The sequence below is a fragment of the Caretta caretta genome, chromosome 1 (genome assembly GCF_965140235.1).
Source record: "Caretta caretta isolate rCarCar2 chromosome 1, rCarCar1.hap1, whole genome shotgun sequence".
In the NCBI taxonomy this organism is placed as follows: Eukaryota; Metazoa; Chordata; order Testudines; family Cheloniidae; genus Caretta; species Caretta caretta.
The window spans coordinates 104,726,955-104,752,736 of record NC_134206.1 but is presented as its reverse complement, the minus strand read 5'-3'; the positions used below and the strand labels follow the sequence as shown (position 1 = coordinate 104,752,736).

The 25,782-nt window shown below is 42.7% G+C and overlaps 1 long non-coding RNA gene across 1 annotated transcript in view; it reads right to left on the bottom strand.

Annotated features, from left to right (window-relative positions):
* Window positions 1–1,856: 1,856 nt before the first annotated feature.
* Window positions 1,857–25,782, bottom strand: part of LOC125638691 (uncharacterized) — a 140,531-nt gene continuing 116,605 nt past the window's right edge. Inside the window, exons 2-6 of the long non-coding RNA XR_007357280.2 lie at window positions 14,576–14,717; window positions 7,361–7,562; window positions 5,666–5,813; window positions 3,548–3,654; window positions 1,857–3,425 (exon numbers count right to left, since the gene is read on the bottom strand). This is a non-coding gene — a long non-coding RNA (uncharacterized LOC125638691). The remainder of the gene's footprint in view (window positions 3,426–3,547; window positions 3,655–5,665; window positions 5,814–7,360; window positions 7,563–14,575; window positions 14,718–25,782) is intronic.

Genomic DNA, 25,782 nt, shown 5'->3' with positions numbered 1-25,782 from the left:
CTGTATGTAGAGGCCGTGAGATTTAGCCATGAAAAGCATTTTAGAGAAGGGTAGTTCCAGTGGAGTGAAGAGAACACAATGGAGGGAACAATGATGGAGCTGGGGCAATTATTTTGCTTTTGAATGGAGTTTTGAGTGTGTGTGTGAAGGGGAGAAAGCACATGTTGGAGAGTCAGGTGGGGACAAAGGATGGGTATTTTTAAGATGGGGGAGACCTAAGCACGCCAGTTTAGTAAGGCGAAGGAAGCAGAGGAAAGTGAGAAATTAAGGAGAGGCTGAAATGTGGTCAAGGGAGCATAGGTTCTGGAACTAGGGGTGCTGGGGGTGCTGCTGCACTCTTGGCATGAAGTGGTTTCCATTATATACACGGCTTACACTTTGGTTCAATGGCTCTCATCACCCCCATTATACAAATTGTTCCAGCACTCCTTCAAAGAGGTCATGAAGCAGAAAGAGCTATAGTTACTGGGACAGGTGGCATAGTTAGAAGAGAGCAGGAAATAGGCTTCAGTGTCCATAAGAAGGGAGAAAGAGAAGAAAGTGATGGTGAGGGAGCTAAGAGAGGAAGTCATGTTGATTTTCTCTTGGTAAAATCAGCAAGGTCCTATGCAGAGAGGGAGCACAGGGCAGAAGGGGGATAGAGGGTTAGGAGAGTGTCAAAGGTGCTAGTGTGGAGGAGCAGGAGTATGCAGTTGGAATGGGGAGTGTGTGCGTGTGTGTATCAGAGTGGAGAAACAGTGTTCCTTGGCACCAGCAAGATATCAGAACAGAAGGAGCAGAGGATGAATTTACAGTGGTGGAAGTGTTTGTAACCATGGGATTTTCTCCAGAGTCCCTGGAAGAAGGAGTGTGGGAAGCAATTGATAGGAGTGACCCAAGTTTAGAGGTTGATGGGATGGACTTTGCAGTGATATAAAGAGGTTAATCAAGGAAGTTGGGTTGGCAGAGAGCCTGCAGTAGAGGCAGTTGATGAATGAAACACAGAAGAGAGGTCAATGAGGAGAGGGTTTAGCAGGGGCATAATTTTCTATGGAGCAGGGGGCAATTGCCCCCACAACCTTGGCTTGTTCCCTACTCCCCCTGCCCAGACTTTTCATAGCTCCTTGTCAGCCAGCACTGTAGTGTTTCCCCTGGGCCTGCACAGGTATTGAAGGGCAGGCTGAGCCAAGGCTCCTAATCACCAGGTGGTCAATGCCCTCCCTCTCTTCCTGCCAGCCAGACAGGAAGCAGCAGTGACAGCCTGGGCTGGAGCTGAGCATGGAGCAAGCTGGGTCCTGATCCCTGCCTGGGTATGGCCATCAGTAAGACACACACACACCCCTCAACCTACTGCCCCCTGCTACTGCCTGGGATAAGACTGTCCCACTAACCCCCAAGGTCAGCCATGGGACTGAGAGTGACATAGAAGTCATGAACACTGATGGATTAGAGGGCACAGATAGACATGTGGAGTTTTAACTGCTATGTGGGAAAGAATATTGGGGTTTCTTTTCATTTTCCAAATTGCTTTTGAAAGGTAGTTGGATAAAAAGATAGACAGGATAAATAGTGCACTTACACACTGTATGGGTTCCCTCCCCACTCTGAACTCTGGGGTACAAATGTGGGGACCCGCATGAAAGACCCCCTAAGCTTAATTCTACCAGCTTAGGTTAAAAACTTCCCCAAGGCACAAATTCTTCCTTGTCCTTGGAGGGTATCGCTGCCACCACTAAATGAGTTAGACAAAGATTCAGGAAAAGGACCACTTGGAGTTCCTGTTTCCCCCAAAATATCCCCCCACAAGCCTCTTCACCCCCTTTCCTGGGGAGGCTTGAGAATAATATACCAACCAAATAGGTAAACAAGGTGAGCACCCTTGGGGTTTCAGGACACTAAAAACCAATCAGGTTCTTAAAAACAGAACTTTATTATAAAGAAAAAGTAAAAGAAGCAGCTCTGTAAAATCAGAATGGAAAGTAATTTTACGGGATAATAAGATTTAAAAACACAGAGGATTCCCCTCGAGGCAAAACTTCAAAGTTACAAAAACAGAAATAAACCTCCCTCTTAGCATAGGGAAAATTCACAAGCTAAAACAAAAGATAAGCTAACACATTTCCTTGCTATTACTTACAATTTTTGTGATCGTGGAAGTTTATTTTAGGTAGGGTTTTAGGAGATGGTTGTTCCTGCCCTGGTCCCTCTCTGTCCCGGAGAGAACAACAAAAGACCACACAAACAAGACCTCCCCGCACAGATCTGAAAGGAACTTCTTTCCTTATTGGTCCTTTTGGTCAGGTGCCAACCAGGTTATTTGAGCTTCTTAACCTCTTACAGGTAAAGGAGGGATTTTATGCTACCCTTAGCTGTATGTTTATGACACACACCTAGGAGGATTCAGAAATTATGGTGCTGACCCTGAAGATATATGCCTGTTAGGATTTTTAAATCTAAAGTGCTGTAAAGTTCAATGTACATGAGATTGAACCCAAATATTAAATGCACCAGAGGTAAAAGCTCAGTCATGCAGCAGTGCAAATAGAGGTTTTTTTTTAAAGGAAAAGACTTAAAATCTCATCAGAGAATGCAGGAAGATGTACAGAACTCTGCATGATATTAAATCCTCTTATTTGCAGGAATTAGAATTTCTTTATCCTCTTTATGTGCAGAGCTCTTATTTTGGATAGTTCTCTTTTCAGATTTTTAAATTTCTGTTTGTACAAATATACATCTACACTGCATGCTTCTTTTGGTGGTGTGTGGTGCACATACCTATATGTACCTAGCACAGGTACAAATAGCAGTGTAGCCGATAAGGCGTGGCTTAGCAAGTAGAGTAAAGACATGCCTGAACGGCATGGGTGTGTACCCAACCACATACCCTACATATCTCTTTTCTTGCTCAAACCATGCTTTCCCACTGCTAATTGTAGTAGTGTAGTGTCCCGCAGCACCCTGCTGCTGAAGACATTCCCCACAGCAGGGAAAGATTCCAGCAGTGAGCAGAGTCTGGCAGAGAGGAGACAGTGGGGAAAGCCTTGGGTAGCTTCCTACTGCTGGAGCCCTTTCTCGCTTCAGGGAAAGATTTTGGCAGAGGGTTTACCCACTGCCAGACCCTTTCCTTGCTGCAGTGAAAAGATCTGGCAGCGGGGGAGATATTGAAACCTTTCCCTACTGCCTTGCAGCAGCTGAAGTCTTTCACTGCCACGTGCAGCTGTGCACCTCAGTGTGGATGCAACCTGCTTTTCTCTGTGACGTGTAGCTATATGTACACTACACGCTGCCAACACTGGTGTTTAGGATAGATGTAGCACAAGAAGCTGTCAGCCATCAGAATTATTCAAGTAAAATGATGGTTGTGAGTGATACAAAGTAGTCTGACAGGGAAAGCAGTTATTCAAACATCGTCCTTTTCAAATGATTTTTCTGGGATGAAAGAAAACCTGCATGAAAAGATATCACAAAATAAAAATTAACTTTTCTTTTTACTTCTTCCATTTCAAAATAGTCCTTCCTGATACACCTGCTTCATCTGAAACAACATAAAGCAAGACAGTCGCCTTACCTCATTCTTATTTTGTTTTTGTCTTTGTACCTTCCACCATCTATGCCTCTTCCCCCCTTACTGATCTTCAGCAGGTCACATATTCTTGCCTGGCTCCAGCAGTTCTCCTGGGAATAGGAAACCACAAATCAAAGTCCTATGAAGCAACAGTGCTCTTGATTACCTGTAGTGCACAAGGTCAGTAACAGATGTGGCCTTAAGCTCTGCTTCTTGAATCTTGACCTTTAGTGAGGGACTCCCTAATGACTTGGGAGGGACATCTGTAATTAGATAAAATTCTTGCCTATGTTTATTGAAGGGCTTCAGATTAATCTCTCTGCACATCTGATGAGAAGTGAAATGATTGTTTTCCCCGCTTCAAATGCTTCAGCATGCCTTTTCATTAATGTTTTATTGCTCGCTTACTGAATTCATCTGCTTTGGAGAGATTCTAAAAAAGAAAAAAAGAAGACCCTCCACACAATTCTGTAAGCCTACTCGTGATGAGAATTCATTCACATGGAGCTTTCTTTTGCTTATGTACTGTTTTGTGGCATTTGAAAAATGTGGCAATTTACTTGAAGAGAATAACTAAAAGTCAGTCTGAAATCCTATAGAGTATTTTAAGCACATTGTTGTCATGAATCACTTCAAGATCTCAATATAAAATGTACAATACACTGTTGTAATGTGATTGAAACTAAAATATGACTTAAAAGCATTCCATCTTTAAATCTTTCTGTAAGCCTATAGAATTATAGATGAGCATTTTAAGAAGAGATGATAAAATATTTATTCTGTTATAGTTGAGAATGAAAAAGATTCCTCTGCTTCTTTTATTTGAGAAAGTTTTACAAATGCAATTTAGCTCCAGAACACATTGCTACAGGCACTCATCATGCAGGCCTCTTGCATAGTGTACTACCAAGAGAGTAAGAGGTGAGAGGTTAAATAACAGGCAGAAAAGTGCCAGTGGCCTTATAAAATTGGTGAAGAGACCGTAATTCTCTGAAGGGTGAAATCTGATAGAAGCCCCAAACCATAGTGGACTCTGGATAGTGACAAATGAGTTCTAACTTTTAATTTATGTGCCTGTTCTTTTTGTACCCCCTATATTGCTCTCAACTTTGTTTGCCGTGCTGGGCAGTGCATCTCTGGGGGAATTTTGACAGGACTTCACTTAGACCCTCATATTTTCCCTATTTCATGGTCCATCTGGTATCATATAGATTAATGGCTTTTTTCTGCACCTTGGAAATGTTAGGATGGGTTACAAATAGCAAATCCCTTAGAAGTTAGGAATGATGCTCCATTTTTGCCTCTAGGTTGCTAAAAAACCCTGAAAAAAATAAATAAGAACTGCTTCAACAGGGCTATTGATAGAACAACACTGATTCAGCATCCTGAGTAATTCATTATATGTCATTAGTATTATTAATTAGCATTTTCCTCCATACTTCACAGAAGACCAGGCCTGTTACTTATTCCCCGGTCCCACAGGGATCCTAGATGGCTATATACTACAAGTCCTACCTCTTATGCCCCCAGGCGCTACCTGAGCAGGCTGTAAAAACCACTAGCCTCAAATACAGTGCCTCAGCTGCCTCCAGTGGACTCGGCTCGAAGAGAGTGCCTTCTTGCACCATTATGTCACAGCTGGACCTTGCACATTTTAATGGTTTTCATTTGTTCTGCCTTTTAATGAAGTGTGCCAGGTTGTGGCATTCCTGGTGTTTGGGAGCTTGTTGTTGTGTGCCATCTAACTAGCCTTCACAGGTTTTTTAATCCATTAGCTCCATTTAAGTGTCTGTTTTGCTATAATCCATTAACGTTACCATCTTAACATAGCAATGCTATTTGATTGCCAATTCATTTTTACTGCCACCTCATTGCCACTACTTGGTTAACTCACTTAACAACTCACCTTTATCAGTTGACTTCTGTTGGTCTGTATATTCATTTTGTTTTTGTCTCGCCTCCACCCATGCTGTTTCCTATATGTTTCACTGTGTTCCAGAGCTGTTACTAGCCGTGTAATTTAGGGTAGCTGATAGACTGCTCTAAGTTATGTTTCAGTACCGAAACAATTAGAATCAGGACAACATAAAGGTGGTTTAAAGCCACCTTCTTTCCCCTCACCTCATCCGAAGTAGTACTGACACAAAAAGATTGGTCCCAATGGTTCTAACTTCATTTAGTTCAGTCCTCACTGATCAGCCAAACTGTGGGTCCAATTCTGTGAGATGTCAAGCCACCAAAATCAGTGGGAGTTGAAGATGGCAACCTTCTGGGAAAAGGAGATAGGTTCAGTGTGTCAGGCACTCATCTCAGACCTACATTCAGTTCCCTACTCTGCCTCAGGCTTCCAGTGTGATCATGGGCAAATCATTTAGCCTCTCTGTACCTCAGTTCCCTGTCTGTAAATTGGAGATGACAGTACTTCCCTATCAGGTTGACAGCATTGTGAGGGTAAAGACACTAAAGATTTTGAGGTGCTCAGATTCTGTGGTAATGGGGGACACAGAAATACCTAATACAGAATAGATCTCAGCCCTTGGAAAAGAGTTGAGCCATAATGAAACTTAAATTATACTTACAATTGATTTTAATGTCTGTGTAAAGGTGTCCTAAATTTAACTTTAGGAAAGGTTTTTTTCTTGTGTTGTAATACTTTCCCATCTATTTTTTTAAAAGCAATTTATGAAATAAAAGTGATTGTCTATTGCCACAATATTTCCTGCCATAATTTCAAAATCAGGACTGTTAACTGGTGTATATCTATTTTTGCCTGGGTTTGCCCTAATAAGAAGCTTCTACTGTACCTTTATGTATTTTATATTACAAGAACAGGGAAATGCAAGTTAAAAAGTAGATTTAGCTAAAATGAATTAGGATTGCGATCTCACCTGACATTACCTCATAGCATAGGTATTTGCTGTTTTGTAGTTCTCTGCAGTAGATAAATTTGCTCAGGCTCAAATTTATATTAATTTGCTGTGTTGTGTCATTTATAGATATATTAATGTCACTGATCAATGAAAAACCAGCTAAAGGTTGTGAAGCATAATGCCTTTACCCTGTAATATTGAACCAGGGCTGCCTAGAGAAAAGAGATGAATGATTTCTACATCAAGCTTAAATAAAGAAATGTGGAGCTCCTTCAGGTTGTGTATAGCTGCAGCTTTATCACCTTCACAAAGTCAAGTAAACATATGCTTGGTCCCTGTGACCTTTAATGAGTAGAATTAAAATGAAAGTGCCAAAAATGTACATTAAACTATCCTGCCTTTGGCTTTTGTCTAGTTTGAAAAATCTTGTGAAATAGTAGTGCAAAGGGAGCAAAAATTTTGTAAGAGGTAATGTGAGTAGAATTACTCTGGTGATGTTTCAATCATTCTAAAATCCCCATTTTCCAGAGACACTAAAGTAAATTTGCTGCAACACATTTTCAGCTCAGTTGAATTGACATGCAAGTTGAGATTCAAATCTTGCAGTAAGACCATGCATTACAACACCAGAAATAGTCTGGTTAATCTTCCAATCTTACAACAAGTTTGGTGTCTCATAATTTGATTCTTGAACTTGAACTTTGCCATTGCCCAATAGCAAACCTAGGGTAAAATGTTGAGACGATATCATTTTCATTTGAGCACAAAGAGGCTGAGACACAATATTCAACTAAGCTAAACTATTCCAAATGTGATTAACTACTGATGAGAAATAGAGCCTGGCAAAGAACATGAAGCAGGAAATTGATTGGTTAATTAGTACTATGCTTTGAAAATCTAAAACATTAAAAAAACCAACAATGGGAACAAAACAAAATTCTCTAACTGAAAACTCTCTGTAGCATCATGGGGGAGCTGCATCCGCTTATGGACCTTCCAGAATCCCTGTTGCATCCATGAGTCTTCCTCGGAAGAAGTCTCCACCTCTGGTGCCCACTGTAGCAGGGCTCTGGCTCAGTAGATAATTGTCCCTTTAGCCTTATCTCCCTCCAGATGGATGAGTTGGAAGGGCTCAGCCCTGAAAAGTTCTTAAAAAAAAAAAAAGCAAACAACTCAATACTGGATAGTTCCCCAGTTTTCCAAGGGGGTGCTCCCTGCCTTTCCTTCAGGTTTGTCTCCTTTGGGTCATCGCTCACTCCTGGCACTCACCAACTGGTTCTCCCCAGTGTCTGCTCCAGATAGCAAACGTATCTCTCCATAACTCTGCATGCAAAGCTCCCTTCAGGCATGAACTCCTTCCTCCTTCCTGGCTAGCCAATCCACAACTGAGACAGGCGTTCTCCTTTTATCCCTCCTCTAGTCTTGGCATTAGCTTCAGATATAGCAGGGTGGGGCTAGTTGGGCCCATAGACTTTCTTTAACCACTTCTCTGCTGGGGTGGGGACTCTCTGCCCCATCACACTCCCCAAATGAATGCTTATTTATTATTTTTGCCCCTTTTTGACCTGATCAGCAAGTCAAAGTTTGGGGCCCAGGGGATGTTCCATTTGGAAGTAGAAATTGATGGAGTCTAGTATTTTCTTTGCTGCAATCTTGTTTATTCTTCTCCAAACGCAGGCAGAATCAAGAAAAAAGAAGTAATTTCTTAGCTTATGACCCCCAAGCCTCTCCCAACATTTGACTCAAGAACCCTCTCTCTAGCTTTTTCAAGGGTCACACAATGCTTAGAGGTTGATGCTTGGCTTTGTTGCTTTTTGCCTCTGCCCCTCTCTCTCTCTCTGTTCTGTGTGTTCACGTCTTCAGCGTGTTGTATCTTCCTTCACACATGCATGCACACACAAAACACAAACAATATTCAGCAAAAGCGCTCCACCTATTTGAGCCTGGTCTACACCTGCTCTAGGTCAATGAAAGAATTCGTCTGTTGACCTAGCTACTGCCTCTTGGAGAAGTGGGTTATCTACATTGAAGGGAAAAAACCCTTCCATTGATGTAGCTGTGCCATTGTAGCCACTGTAGTGTAGACACAGTGTCCTGGATGGGATCGTGGCCACCTTTTGTCTTAGGCGGGGTGGGGCTTGTGATTAATTTATCCTGACAATTATGTTAATTGAAAGGTGTGTTTCCGTCCAATCTCAAAAAGGTTTGTAAACCAACCAGTACTCCTCAGCATTACAGTGTTAATAATAATAGTAATAAGAAATAATAGCATTGTACAGAATGAGAAGCAATCTGTACCACTTGCATTCATAGTCAGTGTCACTGAAAAGTGTTTAAGAAAGTAACGAGGTAAATTTTTGAAAGGATTTGTCAATAATTAATGTCAAATATACAGCTATGTTTTAAAATCTGTTCTATTTCCTTCAGAACTGCTTTTTTTCCAAAACTCTGCTCACCAATCTCCTTGTTTTGTTCAGACTCGCAGACTGTTTAAAGTCAAATACTAGTAGAGCTGGATGGGAAATGGTTTTCCCATCCCATGAAAATGTCTAAGTGTAAGGAGGGTCTGAATGAGCTCTCCCCCTGATATCTCGTGATGCACTGGGGGAAAAGACTTCAGGAGCAGTATTGGCATACACACATCTATTCTGCCTAGGTACGCAGCGTGATGGAGCTGCTTTGCCAAAATGATCAATTTTGGCAGTTTGGATGACAAATCATTCTAGTATGAAGGGGTAATGAAACCTTGTTATCCTAACTGTAAAGGGCAACAGAACTGTGCTTAGCATGCCCCCTAAGTGAGGAGGTCACCCTAAACTGAACCTCACTTGCTAAGCAGGGGATAGAGATGCCAAATCCCAGTGAAAATGAGAGTTGGTTGTTGGAAGGGGGAGGTAGAGGTGGAGGCGAAGGCATTTCTATTTGCTGTGGTAGTTGCTGTTCAAAAAGTCCTAGACACCCTTTTATCTGCTTCTCTCCAGTGTTTAATGATAGAGTTGTTTAGACTCAGTTGCACATCCCTGTTTCTGGTTAGTGATCCCTAGAGCTGGCACTGATGTTGAGCTAAGCCCTAGGCGTTGTGTGGGACAGTGAAAAACAGTTCAGAGAGTGTGATATCTTGTAACAGGTGGGCAGCAGCAGCAGAGAAACAGCAGCAGTTGTGAGCTAGTTGCAGAGACAGAAGCAGAGGCATTGCTTCATGTCCCACCCCTCCAAGGTTTGAACCCTGTCAAGGTTCCTTCCCCACTCTGAACTCTAGGGTACAGATGTGGGGACCTGCATGAAAAACCCCCTAAGCTTATTTTTACCAGCTTAGATTAAACTTCCCCAAGGTACAAACTATTTTATCTTTTGACCTTGGACTTTATTGCTGCCACCACCAAGCATCTAACAAATATATAACAGGGAAAGAGCCCTCTTGGAAACGTCTTTCCCCCCAAAATCCTCCCCAAATCCTACACCCCCTTTCCTGGGGAAGGCTTGATAAAAATCCTCACCAATTTGCATAGGTGAACACAGACTCAAACCCTTGGATCTTCAGAACAATGAAAAAGCAATCAGGTTCTTAAAATAAGAATTTTAATTGAAGAAAAAGTAAAAGAATCACCTCTGTAAAATCAGGATGGTAAATACCTTACAGGGTAATCAGACTCAAAACATAGAGAATCCCTCTAGGCAAAACCTTAAGTTACAAAAAGACACAAAAACAGGAATCTACATTCCATTCAGAACAGCTTATTTTCTCAGCCATTTAAAGAAAACAGAATCTAACGCATATCTAGCTAGATTACTTACTAAGTTCTAAGACTCCATTCCTGTTCTGTCCCCGGCAAAAGCATCACACAGACAGACCCAGACCCTTTGTTTTTCTCCCTCCTCCCAGCTTTTCAAAGTATCTTGTCTCCTCATTGGTCATTTTGGTCAGATGCCAGCGAGGTTATCCTACCTTCTTATCCCTTTACAGGTGAAAGGGTTTTTCCTCTGGCCAGGAGGGGTTTAAAGGTGTTTACCCTTCCCTTTATATTTATGACAAACCCCATGAACACACCTCTGAACACTGAGTTTTCACTAACCAAGGACAGCCAACTGTGAGTGAGGTGCAAAAGATGGAGAGAAGAGTGATATCTTAAAGGGACAGTCATTCATTGGACTTTCCCACCACAAGGTGGGAAAGTGAGGCAAAGAACAGTGCCCATTGCACTGTGGGATCCAGTTTGCTCATGGTCACATGCTTTTGAATGTCATTGTGGTGTTTTCCCAAATTACTTCTTGGTTCCCTTTCCCTTTTAATTGTTTTGTTTTGTCATACACAGACTCAGGCTGTGTCTATACTGTGCATCTTACAATTGCATGACTGTGCCGCTGCAGCTGCACCTGCACCATTTTAAGGTGTGCAGTGTAGCCACTCTTTGTCGCAGGGAGAGAGCTCTCCCGGTGACAAAATAAAACCACCTCCAGTGAGGGGCAGTAGCTTCGTCTTCAGGAGTGTTGTTCCCCCCAATGACGCACTGTCCACACTGGTGCTTTTCATCACTAAAACTTTTGTCCTTTGGGGAGGGGGGTGTCTTTTTTCACACCTCTGAGCAACAAAAGTTTTAGGGAAAAAAGTGCCAGTGTAGACAAAGCCTCAGTGCTTGTAAGAGGGGAAATATTTCCTCTTCGAGTCACTCAGAGGTGGTGTTAGGTGTTCCCTACTGGGTGGGAGATCAAGCCAGTTATGTTTTCTATTGTTAAGTGGACCCCTTAGATATTGAACCTGGACCTTACTACTGCTGACTCCATCCAGCAGAGTTTGAAAATTGTTTGAAAATTGTTCCTGTTCTGAACTGGGACAAAAAGCCAATATCTTGAAAATGTTCACAAATTGGAAAAAAAAACCTAAATTGTTTTCAGTTTGGGTCAACTATAACATTTTGCTTGTATGATTTTGTAATAATTCATTTCAATTTTGACCTGTTTTCTTTTTCTTTTCCACCTAATTAGCTTAGACTTCTAAACTAAATGCCATTTGAAACTGGGAAACTAGAATTTGTTTTTGAAAATATCAACATTAAGTATTTTTGACAATTTCAAACATTTTTCTTAACATTTTTTCTAGTCCGGAAAATAATCAAAACAGACCCTATTTTGCAACCCATGTGGTTTCAATAAATTGGCATTTTTTCAGCGAAAAATATTCCATTGAAAAATTCCTGACCAGTTGTACTCTCTAGATCTTTATCCCTTCAACTGAAAACCCAAATGTTCTCAGCTCCAAGCAAGACTTCCAAAATCTTCTTCAGATCATACCTCCATTATTACAAAAGAACATAGAAAGGCTTATAAGCGATTCATGTTTAGGGAATATAACACATCTGGGCCCCATCTACACTACACTACCAGTCTGACAATCATTATAACACAGTTATGCCCAAATGTGTTATAATACAGTTTGGTATTACCTGTTTAGACAGAACTAAACCATGTAAAAGCATTGTTGGGACACCTTTATGCTGTAAATGGGTAGCAAATCATGGTTATAATGGGAGTGCAGATGGGGCATTAGAAAAAATAACATTCTCACATCCTGGTGCATAATTTGCATTGTCTTTTGAATTTAGAGAATACAAAAGTCTTTAGTGAATTATTTTAATGTGACAGCTACCCTACTGTTCACCTCAAACTGCCCTCTGTATCTATGAAATCCTTGTTTTTTGTCTCAAAATATTTGAAAAAGAACTCTTTTATTCTTAGTCAAAGAAAATGCACATCTCTATCTAGGAGAATAAAAACAGCAGCAAAGAATGCATGAGATATTTAAAACCCATGTTTATTGTTCATCAGAAAGAATTAGATAAGTTCAGGGAGGATAGGCCCATCAATGGCTATTAGGTAAAATAGTCAGAGGTGTAATCCCATGTTCTGGGTGTCCTTACATGTCTGACTGCCAGAAGCTGGGATTGGAAAACAGCAGATGGATCATTTGATAATTACCCTATTCTGTTCATTCCCTCTGAAATATCTGGCACTGGCCACTGTCAGAAGACAGAATACTGGGCTAAATGGATCATTGATCTGACCCAGTATAGCCATTTTTATGTTCTTATCTTCAGCTGGATTGTGCTCAAAAAATCCCCTTAATTTCAATGGGAGCAGGTTTGGGCTCATCCATTTTAAATGCAATAATTTGTGACATTACTAGTCAGGTGCTAAAGAAAAAATAAAAACATGTTTAGCTTTTAACTCTGAGTCTTCGTAGGCCTAAGTAAATCTGCTATTCATAACAACACATATGTAACAAAAAGTGTTATCCGTGTCTTTAGACAAACACAGTATGTATGTTGTACTTCACTTTGAAATGACCTACCTGTGACTGTGATAATGTCTTTATACAGGCCAATTCCAAGGCATGCAAGGTCAAAGGAGTGGATAATTTAATGGTTAATAGGAAGAAAATCAAATTATTAATAATTTCATAAAGTTCCTATAATACTTAAAGTAATTGGATAGATATACAGTAAATGTCTGTTGGAGCACGAACACTATTCTCAGCTGTGAAACCCACTTGCCTTGCAAATGAACTTGTATAAGACAGTTTAACAGTGCATATGAGTGTGATTCATTTTCCTTCCTTGTGTGTGTGTCTCTCTCTCTGATAATGAGGAGACAGTTCAGAGAACATTCTCACATATTCCTGGAAGTAAAGTTGGTCCTGTCCAATATCCTATCCAATAGTGAATTTTAGTGTATCGATATTACCATATGATGGTGATAGTACTGATTAGCATTGGAGAGACAACAATTACAAAAATATCAAAAACCCTTCCCAAAAGATAGCCTATATGAGGCTGGCTTTCTTTGCTTCATAAAACTTTAGGGGTATTAACTTTTAGTAAGTGCTATGCCTTATACCCCTACTTCTGTCACACCTTTGGAAACTTAGGCCAAACCAGGTCCTCAGACTCCCTCTGTGACCTCATTGCAGAAGATATTTATGTGTGTCAGTGTAATCTTTCCTAAATACTGTATTTATTTGTTCTTTTTAAATGATGGGGTAAATGGTAAAGAAGAACAATTGCCACAGTAATAGAGATGAAACTGCCATAAACTCCCACTCATCCTGAATATGATCCTGTTTCTAGGCCTCTATAGTTACCTTACCTTACCTAATAGTATTTTTAGTAGTACAGACTATAACTATAAAGATGTTCCCCCAGGATATAAGGCAACAATAAGTGTGAACATATGTTTAGTATACTAGTTTAGTGTATATGAACCTATCTGGCTCTCTGGACTCAGGGTATGTGTACATAGCAATTAAATACCCACCGCTGGCCTGGGTCAGCTCACTTGGGCTTGTGAGGCTTGGGCTGCAGGGCTGTAAAATTGCTGTGTAGACATTCAGGCTCAGACTGGAGCCCAAACTCTGGGACCCTGCAAGCAGGGAGAGGTCCCAGAGCCCAGGCCAAGCCAAAACAATTTTTAGCCCCACAGCCCATTGCCACAAGCCCGAGTCACCTGACCTGATCCAGCCAGGAAGGGACCGGTGCTGATGGTCTTTTATTCCAGTGTAGACATACCCTAAAAGACTGCTAAAGATTCCTTAAACTCAAGTGGCAGATGCTTGTGATGAAGGTCACTGCTTCAATCTCCACAGGGCCAGATTGTGAACCTTTCACTCACACCTGGTAAGCAGTCAGTCACACAAGTAGTCTTGTTCATTCTCCTTGAGGCATAAAATTACCTAAAATGCCCACAGAATAAGTGCAACTCAACACCTTCCCCAGCGTGGAGAAGTTTCTAGTAGGCAGCATGGAACTCTAACTTGTTTTGTGTGGTTATAACTTTAAAAAAAGTTAATAAATATATTATAAAATATGAATCAAATTGTGAGCTAAGCTTATTTGCTTTAAGTCATTGTTCAGTTTTTTTCTTACAGTAGGAAACACTATAGTTCTCAAACAGTAACAACAAAATATAATAGAGAAACAATGCATGCTCCAAAATGGTTAAATATAATAAATCATTCACCAAAGTTGTTACAAAGTCAAAAATAGTGAGTAGCTTGTCAAGGAAAGATTCAGGCAACTCCTCTGCCTTCCATTTACTGACTACACCATATACATCAAAAGGAATTTAAAAATGTGAGGAATGTATAAAGGGGTCTTTAAATATACTGTACCTGGTTTCTTCCCTCTGCAGGGGAGTTCTTGGAAAGGTTGTAGCCTTCTTTAAATCATGAGCAATAAAGAGTCAACTAGAGCCACATCCTGCCCTGGCCTTTCCACCATGGTTAAACAGCTGTCTATTGTACCCTGAAAGCACTCAGAGATTAGGAGAAAAATGTGTTATGCACTTTGTGGTTTCTCTGAGCAACAGTAAATACCTTAGCTAACACCTTAGCTAATACTTATGAACCTTAGCTAACACTTGCTGGATGTACAGTATCCAAATAGAAGGTATAACCACTCCACTAAACCAGTGTTCACAACCAGGTTACTTGTACTCCTGGGGGTACACACAGGTCTTCCAGGGGGTATCAACTCATATAGATATCTCACTAGCTTTACAACAGGCTACACAGAAAGCTCTAGTTAAGTCAGGACAAATTAAATTTCATACAGAAAATGACTTGTTTATCCTGCTTTATATACTATAGACGGAAATGTAAGTACAATATTTATATTCCAGTTGATTTATTTTATAATTATATGGTAAAAATGAGACAGTACGCATTTTTTCATTAATAGTGTGCTGTGACACTTTTGGATTCTTATGTCTGATTTTGTAAGCAAGTAGATTGTAAGTGAAGTGAAACTTGAGGGTATGCAAGACAAATCAGAGCCCTGTGAAAGGGGTACAGTAGCTTGGAAAGATTGAGAGCCATTGCACTAAACCATAAACTTACCTCACCACCACAAAGGGGTTGTGGTCAGTGGATCAACAAGTTAAACAGACCTTGCTGCTAGCATGGTGGCAAAAATGTCTTCTATTCCCTTCCCTCTGAATACTAGCACAACACAGTTTGGGATTTAATCTTTAGAATCTGATCCTGTGATGTGCCGAGCATCTTTTGTTAGGTGCTGAACACCTGAAACTTGTACAGATGTCAAAGATAGTAGGTGGATAGCGAGCCTCCTCTGACCCTTTCGTGAGCATACCCGGAAGTAGAAAAAGGACAGACAAATAGACTGCAGAAATGAGTATACAAGAAGGTGAGCCTAAAGCTGGGGTGGAAGAGGAACAGGAGCAACTGAAGTAAATTCTTTCACTATAGCCTCTCATCTTTGCTTTTAAGAAAAAATTACTAACTCAGCTATAATCACTTCCCATTCAGAGTCCTCAGCTTCTTGTTTACAGCAGAAGGAGAATCTGTGATATAGAAGAAAAACAGGCACAAGAGTGTCATCATTTTAGAAATCTGACTGACACAGCCGTGACAGACAAATAAATATTCTCCCACTTCATCACACAGGCCTGCTTTAGTTTAATAGCAGCAGAGATTTCGTGTGTGTGTGTGATATACTTGGCAACTTGGCCTTTTGTTTCATTATCAAAGTATAGAGCTGAGCAGCTCTTAATATAAGCACTCTAGTAAAGTACAGTAATATGCTTTGGGGTTTGTGGATACCAAGACTTTCCAGGAAGTACTGCCCAAATATATTAAAGAATCATTCAAAAATGGTATGGTAGATCTACAGCACTGTGCTTCCTCCAGCTTTCTCCTTTAAATGGTTTCTGAGCACAGTGCTGTGTGTTTAAAGATCTGTACGTGAACGACAAACATAAATGAGATGATAACAGAAAGGAGATCAGGTGTACAACACTTCAAATAAAGAGTTAGCAAAGTAGGTTCCATTTCAGTAACAAACATTTTAATCACACTTTGAAGCTCATAGCAAGTGTAAGCATCCCCAGCTGGACTCTCACCTGGCTGCTGAGTTTGGATCCAAATGTGATTCTAAGTACACTGAGTCAGTCTGAGTAGCATCCAGGTACTGTCGCTGGCCTCTTAAGCTTACTGCTGGGGTTCAGAATCACCAGAGGTGAAAGTAAGCCGGTACGCCCCAGCTTTCCCAGACGGCAATTTAAATCTCTAGTCTAGCGGCGGCGGGGGCTCCGGAGGGGATTTAAAAGCACGGGGCGGTAGCGGCTGCTGGAGCCCCAAGCCCTTTACATCTCCACCTGAGCCCTGCTGCCGAAGCCCTGGGGTAGCGGTGGCAGGGCTCCGGTGGGGATTTAAAGGGCCTCGGAGCTCCAGCCACCACTACCGCCCCGGCCCTTTAAATCCCCTCTGGAGACCTGCTGCCAAAGCCCTAGGGTAGCAGCGGCAGGGCTACCCTACGGAGCCCAGCTGCCACTACCCCAGGGCTCAGGCAGCAGGGCTTAGGCTGGGATTTAAAGGGCTTGGGACTCTGGCAGCCACTACCACAGCGGAGCCCCAGGCCCTTAAAGCTCTGCCAGAGCCCCAGGGTAGCGGTGGCAGCCGGGAGTCCCCAGGGCTCCTCAGTGATTTAAAGGGCCCGGGGCTCCGCTGCAGTAGCGGCAGCTGGAGCCCTGGGCCCTTTACATCGTTCCTGAGCCCCGGGGCTCCCAGCCGCCTCTGCATCTGGTAGTTCGGGGGTGATTTAAAGGGCCCGGGGCTCCCAGCCGCTACTACTGCAGCTGGAGCCCCGGGCCCTTTAAATCAAGATTTAAAGGGCCCGGAGATTTAAGGCCCTGCCTTTTCAGGTTGAGGCCATGCCTCCTGCTCAGGACTCCAGCGTACCAGTAAATCCTTTAACTTACTTTCACATCTGAGAATCACTATCTCATGCCCTTTCTTGGAAGTGGGACCCTGTCGTCTAGCTGCCCAAGGCCCCATGACCACAATTGAGCCCCTCCTCCCCGGTCTCTCTAAAAAAATAATCACACCCTTTCCCAGAGCTCCATTTTTGTGGGTACTCCAGTTTACTCCTTCAGGAACATGTGACAGTTACAGCAAGGAACTCAGAGGCCTTGAACAGTAACTTTGTAAGTACACATACTTATTCATAGAGAAAGCCTAGAGACTTACAGTTCCAAGCAAAAACAACAAAAAGCGTATGCAAAAAATCTCCCTCCAGAACCCTCAACACTCCGAGAGCCCTTTGGGTTTTGTCAGTCCTTCCAGGGTCCCAAGACCCTGCTTTCCACCTACTCTGCTGTCAGGTTCACTCCTCCCTACCCCCACAACAAGCTCTCCTTTGCTTGTTCAGGTCTGGAGTTCAACAGGTACTCCTAACTCAGAGAGCATACATTTAGGGAAGTGGGGGTTTGTTAGTTTGTTTGCTTTCAACAGTCGCTCCTAACACAATGGTCCCCAAACTGTGGGGCATGCCACCTTAGGAGGACACGGAAGAACAGGTGGAGGGGGGAAGCATGGCTGGGCTCAGGCCAGCCCCCATGGGAGGCAGGGAGGAAGTGCCACCCAGCCCTACTCTGCCCCCAGTGGTGCTCTGGCCCCAGCTCTGGGCCTCGGCTCCACTTCTTGCCCCAGCTCCTAAGCGTGGCTCCTGGTGGGGGTGAAGATAGATTCCATTACGATTAATGGGACGGGCACAACAGAAAAAATATGGGAACCACTGTTCTAACACCTCTTCCTTTACTCTTCTTTACTGCAGGGGATTTCATTGCTCTAAACCACTCCTGCTCCTTAGCTTGGTCAGTCTCTTAGGCATATTCTTTGCTCTACCAGGGAAAAGTCATTCAGTCTACTCCCTTTTGAATGTCCTGAACGTGCTTCCAGACAAAGTGTTAGGTGTGTGATATATGACATGATGCCTATCAGCAAATGGCAATGAGGGTTTAGTTACACATCAAGTTCCTAAAATGAATCAGAATTCATAAATGGTACATAGACAGATTCCCCAAAGTGTCACAGCAAGATAACCAGGATTTGAACACCTGGAACAGCCTGTGCTAAAGGATATTTTAAAAAATGTTCCTTGAGCAGCAGAAGCAATGTGCCTGATTTATAGCAGAGTGGGAACATTGTATCAGGAGCGAATGATTAAGTATATACTCTGTGTTAGACAGATTTCCCCCATGCGTATGCACAAGCACGCATGCAAATCCACATGCCCTTGCACACATGTTCTTTAGATTGATTTTGTGTTGCCTTCCATTGTTAGGTTATAAATAGAATCTGAAATCTGTGGCCTCTTGCTCATTGTTGTGGAGAAGAAAATTCCTTGATAAAATGCTGTGAGTCAACCATTTGCCAAAGCATCACCAGTAATAAGTGATTTATGTTTACAAGAATTACTTTTTTCTCCAAACAGAGCTGAGTCTATAGAAAAGCACAAGATAGATGTGTTGAGTTTTACCCTGTGGAATCTAATATCCAGGTTAAAAACTTGGCCTACATTTGGAAAATAAAATTTAAGCCATTCATTCACTTGCTTTAGACACTGACCACAGAAATTATTATAAACAAAGTAATGAAGACTGTATCATTTCTGGTCTGAACAAACCTATCCCTGACAGATCTCACTGTAAACTCAGAATTTCAATATGGTGCTAAATAAAACCTACAGAACTGTTAACTAGTTTTAGAAATCTGTAATGATACCAATAAGAAGACATCAAAGACTTCTAAGCCTTCTTTTGGTAATAATGAAAAAAAAGTATTGATAGAACTTTTCAAAAGCAACATCCTTCCACAGAACACAGTAAGAACACTGACAGCAGCTGGGATATAATCTTTTTCTCTTTTAGTGAAACAATACATACAGGATGGGAAGTGTTTAGTGGAAGGAAAGGATTCTCATTGTCAGAGAAGCTAGCTTTGGACAATATTGCAATTGCTGTTCCTTCTTTGCTCAGTATCAATCATTTTGTCTTATTGGAGATGACACTCTTTTCCACTGAGGAAAAGGTTGAACTCTTCTACTTACTAAAAATAGATCCGCCTTTACTATATTTTACTCTTTTAACTGTCCCTTCAGTAGATAAAGCAGAGAATAGCTGCCTGGATGATTTTAGAGGCCAGGACTGATTCTAAGTAAAAACAGTGATATAGTAAATGTTTTAGCTAATGTGGTAAAAATATAAAACCTAGGAAGGCATTATATATGATCTGTTATATGTCTGACTTGGGAACCTACATGTTGCTTAAGGTCAAGGTATTTTGCCCTTTGACATAGTTCCTGCTTAAGCTTATGCAGCATGGCTCACTCTTAGCACTCACTGTTCTACTAAATCAAAATATGGCCCTGGGAAACATTTACTTTCCTCTTTATTGAATTTAGATGCAAGGCCTGGAGTGTATTTGGCATGGTGTTTATTCTGCACCTGTTTAAAACATGTTATGGGAGTCCTGGTGCACAGCGATTTATGTTTCCATTAGTGTTAATGAGAGCACTCTGTGTAAATCTCCATGTGTTCAGATGAAATACAGCTTTTGCAGAAAAGAAAAGAGCTCCTAAATATTTGAAAGATATTCTCATAAAATATCCAAAGGCAAGTCTAAGTTTAACAGAAGCCTTCCCTATTATTCAGGGTGGGTAAAAAAACAACAACAAAACAGCCAGACACTAGCAATGAAATGTTTTATTATATTATTTTTATTTAGATTTATAACTAAAAGGAGGGCAGTGCCTATCCTGGCCACAAGGCACCTGTTGACATAATTGAAAATGTACAATGCAAAATTGTTTTTTTTTCATGCTTTACTTATTGATTTTTTTATTGTTAAGGCAATAACAATATAGCAAAAGGTAATAAGAAATTGACTGTGCACAGATATTTATTGCCATGTGCTCTTAACAGATATATAGTACAATTGTTTTGTCATATCCACATCTTTGTTTTGTGTGATTTACTGTTCTACAGCATAAAAATAGCTATTGCAATTGTTTAATCTGTCAGATTTTCCCTTCCTCCATTCCTTCCAATTATTTTACACCCATGTCTTAAATTAGGGCCAAAGTATATCTAGTCCTTATGTAGAAAAGGGGCTAGAGCCTTCTGGGCTGGAGCCTGAGCTCTGGGCCCCTCCCATCCTCAGAGCCCTAGAGCCTGGTCTCCAAACCAAGCCTGGAAGTCTAAAAAGCAGCCCCACATAAAACAGCCCCACAGCCCGCGCCCCTGAAGCCCAAGTTTTTGCCACGTGGACATACCCATAAATCCCAGGCAAAAAATTCAGTTAGAGAGCATAAAGACTGCTCTGTTGCCCAAAGGTCTAAAGAGGCACTGTGGGCATGACCCCAGCAGCACCCAACCAGACTGCAGAACAGGCATGACATACAGTGAGGGAGCAGGTGGTAGCTGTAGTGATAGGGAATAGAGCAGTGCAAAGGAAGAGTGGAATGAGAGAAAGCCTCATTACCCCCGATCCTTCTACTGCTGCCTCCCCACGGAAATATGTTTTGGGGTAAAGCAATCAGAGGCTCCTTGAAACCCGCTTGGATTCCTTCCTTGTTCCAGTGAAATCCCCAAAGCAGTTGGCCACAGGAGGAACCCAGGCATACAAAGCTGTGTTGGTTCAGACAGCACAATCACCCACATTAGCTAAGCTTCCCTTCTCTGTTCCTGTGGCTCTCAGCTTAGCTACAAGAGCACATTCTGTCTAGAGAAGTGTTGCTCTCCTATAGAGTTCCTAAGGTCAGCAGGGGAAGAACTACCCTCCAGTTGTTTTTACAGCAGCTATTGATCCTCTCCACAAATTGTCACAGCACCACTACTCAGCTCTTCCCACTATTCTTATGTAATTATCACAATGTCCCTCTTTCTTCTAACTTTGACTGCTACTTCTCACCCCCACCAATCCTTCCTTGCCTGCCTCTCAGCTGCCATTGATTTGTCTTTCCTCCCTCACCCCTGGATGCCATGTAAAAAATGGTCTGGTTAGCAAAGGTTGAACTGTAGTATAAAAAGAGTCATTCCATTCTTGTGTGCAAAATTGTCCAATATTAAGATCAAGGGAAGAGGAACCCAGTTCAAGGCCAGAAAAGACCATCAGATCATCTAGTTTCACCTTTATACCACAGGTCCTTAACGGGTAGTGATCAATGGCTCCATGTCTAGTTGGCAGCCGGTATCAAGTGGAGTGCCCCAAGGGTCGGTCCTGGGGCCGGTTTTGTTCAATATCTTCATAAATGATCTGGAGGATGGTGTGGATTGCACTCTCAGCAAATTTGCGGATGATACTAAACTGGGAGGAGTGGTAGATACGCTGGAGGGGAGGGATAGGATACAGAAGGACCTAGACAAATTGGAGGATTGGGCCAAAAGAAATCTGATGAGGTTCAATAAGGATAAGTGCAGGGTCCTGCACTTAGGACGGAAGAACCCAATGCACAGCTACAGACTAGGGACCGAATGGCTAGGCAGCAGTTCTGCGGAAAAGGACCTAGGGGTGACAGTGGACGAGAAGCTGGATATGAGTCAGCAGTGTGCCCTTGTTGCCAAGAAGGCCAATGGCATTTTGGGATGTATAAGTAGGGGCATAGCGAGCAGATCGAGGGACGTGATCGTTCCCCTCTATTCAACATTGGTGAGGCCTCATCTGGAGTACTGTGTCCAGTTTTGGGCCCCACACTTCAAGAAGGATGTGGATAAATTGGAGAGAGTCCAGCGAAGGGCAACAAAAATGATTAGGGGTCTGGAACACATGAGTTATGAGGAGAGGCTGAGGGAGCAGGGATTGTTTAGCCTGCAGAAGAGAAGAATGAGGGGGGATTTGATAGCTGCTTTCAACTACCTGAAAGGGGGTTCCAAAGAGGATGGCTCTAGACTGTTCTCAATGGTAGCAGATGACAGAACGAGGAGTAATGGTCTCAAGCTGCAGTGGGGGAGGTTTAGATTGGATATTAGGAAAAACTTTTTCACTAAGAGGGTGGTGAAACACTGGAATGCGTTACCTAGGGAGGTGGTAGAATCTCCTTCCTTAGAGGTTTTTAAGGTCAGGCTTGACAAAGCCCTGGCTGGGATGATTTAACTGGGAATTGGTCCTGCTTCGAGCAGGGGGTTGGACTAGATGACCTTCTGGGGTCCCTTCCAACCCTTATATTCTATGATTCTATGATTCTATGATTCTTTCACCCATGTTGCCCCGAGTTTAATCCAATAGCTTGTGTATGGCTAACACATGTCTTCCAGAAAGACATCCAGCCTTGATTTGAAGAATCCACCACTTCTCAAAGCTGTTTGCTCCAGTGGTTAATCATCCTATTAAAAAATGTGTGCCTTAATTCTCATTTGATTTTGTCTGACTTCAGCTTCCAGCTATTCATTCTTCTGATTCCTTTCTCTGCTAGATTAAAGAGCCCTGTCGTACCTGTGATACAGGAGAGCCAGGTAGCAGTGGTCGAGGGGAAATATATAAGCCCTAGGCTAATTAAGTTGTGCTTTCCTGTAGACTAGGGAGGGTTGCTACAGGTTAATTGAAGCACCTGTAGTCAATTAAGTCCCTGTCAGGAACCTAATAAACCCCCCTGATTCAGGCAGTCAGGGAGAGAGGAGGAAGGAGAGAGGATTGGAGCTTGGAGATGTGTTGTGAGAGCTGAAAGACCAGAGAACTGAAATAAGGAAGACGAGACTCTCCCCCAGCCTCTAACTCCCCCCCCCCCCCCAGGGGGAAGAGGGTAAGAAACCCACAGGGGTTGAGAGGGGCTGGGACTCAGAGTGAGGAGCAAACCCAGACCCTCCCCTGCTTTGCTCCTCTACCACCTTCCTGGACTACTAGCGGGGCCTTCGGCACCCAAGAGCAGGGGCAAAGGGTGGCATCTTATTCCCCTCCCTCCTTCCCAAGAAAAGCGCAGGACCTACCATATGAACATTGGCCATCTTGTCACATATCCAGTATTTTCTCTTCTTGAAGGTAATTATACATTGCGATCAAGTTATCTCTCCACCTTCTTTTTGATAAGCTATACAGATCAACCTGTTTGTCTCTCATAGGGCATTTTCTCCAGCTCTTCAGATCATTTTACTGGCTCTTGTCTGCAGCCTCTCCAATTTTTTGACTTTTTTTTTTAATGTGGACATCAGAATTGTCTGTAGCTGATCTCCTTGGCCTATGGTTCATCTTCATAAATGATGTTGTTTTGGGAGCCTTCAGAAAGACTTCTGATCTTCCCCTTTAAGTAAAAAAAATTCTACGCAACCAGTCCTGAAAAGGCATAGGCTGGTGCTTTACTTTATGCACTGCAAGAAGTTTCATTGGCTTTAATGGGACGCCACATAGCACAACAAGTTGCGTGTGTACCTAAATCTTAGCATATGTTGGCCATAGTATACAACATTTTTCATCAGTAAATTGACCATCACTTCACCCACCTAAAACTTATGTATGAACATTCTATTATGGGGAATGGTAAAGGACAAATGCTGAGTTCTCCTGTCTAATTGCTAGGGTGCCCCTTATAAGAATTATTGCCCAGGGTTCACAGAATCATAGAATATAAGGGTTGGAAGGGACCCCTGAAGGTCATCTAGTCCAACCCCCTGCTCGAAGCAGGACCAATTCCCAGTTAAATCATCCCAGCCAGGGCTTTGTCAAGCCTGACCTTAAAAACCTCTAAGGAAGGAGATTCTACCACCTCCCTAGGTAACGCATTCCAGTGTTTCACCACCCTCTTAGTGAAAAAGTTTTTCCTAATATCCAATCTAAACCTCCCCCACTGCAGCTTGAGACCATTACTCCTCGTTCTGTCATCTGCTACCATTGAGAACAGTCTAGAGCCATCCTCTTTGGAACCCCCTTTCAGGTAGTTGAAAGCAGCTATCAAATCCCCCCTCATTCTTCTCTTCTGCAGGCTAAACAATCCCAGCTCCCTCAGCCTCTCCTCATAACTCATGTGTTCCAGACCCCTAATCATTTTTGTTGCCCTTCGCTGGACTCTCTCCAATTTATCCACATCCTTCTTGAAGTGTGGGGCCCAAAACTGGACACAGTACTCCAGATGAGGCCTCACCAATGTTGAATAGAGGGGAACGATCACGTCCCTCGATCTGCTCGCTATGCCCCTACTTATACATCCCAAAATGCCATTGGCCTTCTTGGCAACAAGGGCACACTGCTGACTCATATCCAGCTTCTCGTCCACTGTCACCCCTAGGTCCTTTTCCGCAGAACTGCTGCCTAGCCATTCGGTCCCTAGTCTGTAGCTGTGCATTGGGTTCTTCCGTCCTAAGTGCAGGACCCTGCACTTATCCTTATTGAACCTCATCAGATTTCTTTTGGCCCAATCCTCCAATTTGTCTAGGTCCTTCTGTATCCTATCCCTCCCCTCCAGCGTATCTACCACTCCTCCCAGTTTAGTATCATCCGCAAATTTGCTGAGAGTGCAATCCACACCATCCTCCAGATCATTTATGAAGATATTGAACAAAACCGGCCCCAGGACCGACCCTTGGGGCACTCCACTTGATACCGGCTGCCAACTAGACATGGAGCCATTGATAACTACCCGTTGAGCCCGACAATCTAGCCAGCTTTCTACCCACCTTGTAGTGCATTCATCCAGCCCATACTTCCTTAACTTGCTGACAAGAATACTGTGGGAGACAGTGTCAAAAGCTTTGCTAAAGTCAAGAAACAATACATCCACTGCTTTCCCTTCATCCACAGAACCAGTAATCTCATCATAGAAGGCGATTAGATTAGTCAGGCATGACCTTCCCTTGGTGAATCCATGCTGGCTGTTCCTGATCACTTTCCTCTCATGCAAGTGCTTCAGGATTGATTCTTTGAGGACCTGCTCCATGATTTTTCCAGGGACTGAAGTTAGGCTTACTGGCCTGTAGTTCCCATGATCATCCTTCTTCCCTTTTTTAAAGATTGGCACTACATTAGCCTTTTTCCAGTCATCCGGGACTTCCCCGGTTCGCCACGAGTTTTCAAAGATAATGGCCAATGGCTCTGCAATCACAGCCGCCAGTTCCTTCAGCACTCTCAGATGCAACTCGTCCGGCCCCATGGACTTGTGCACGTCCAGCTTTTCTAAATAGTCCCTAACCACCTCTATCTCCACAGAGGGCTGTCCATCTCTTCCCCATTTTGTGATGCCCAGCGTAGCAGTCTGGGAGCTGACCTTGTTAGTGAAAACAGAGGCAAAAAAAGCATTGAGTACATTAGCTTTTTCCACATCCTCTGTCACTAGTTTGCCTCCCTCATTCAGTAAGGGGCCCACACTTTCCTTGGCTTTCTTCTTGTTGCCAACATACCTGAAGAAACCCTTCTTGTTACTCTTGACATCTCTGGCTAGCTGCAGCTCCAGGTGCGATTTGGCCCTCCTGATAACATTCCTACATGCCCGAGCAATATTTTTATACTCTTCCCTGGTCATATGTCCAACCTTCCACTTCTTGTAAGCTTCTTTTTTATGTTTAGGATCTGCAGTATAAATGGGTTCTGCAGTATTG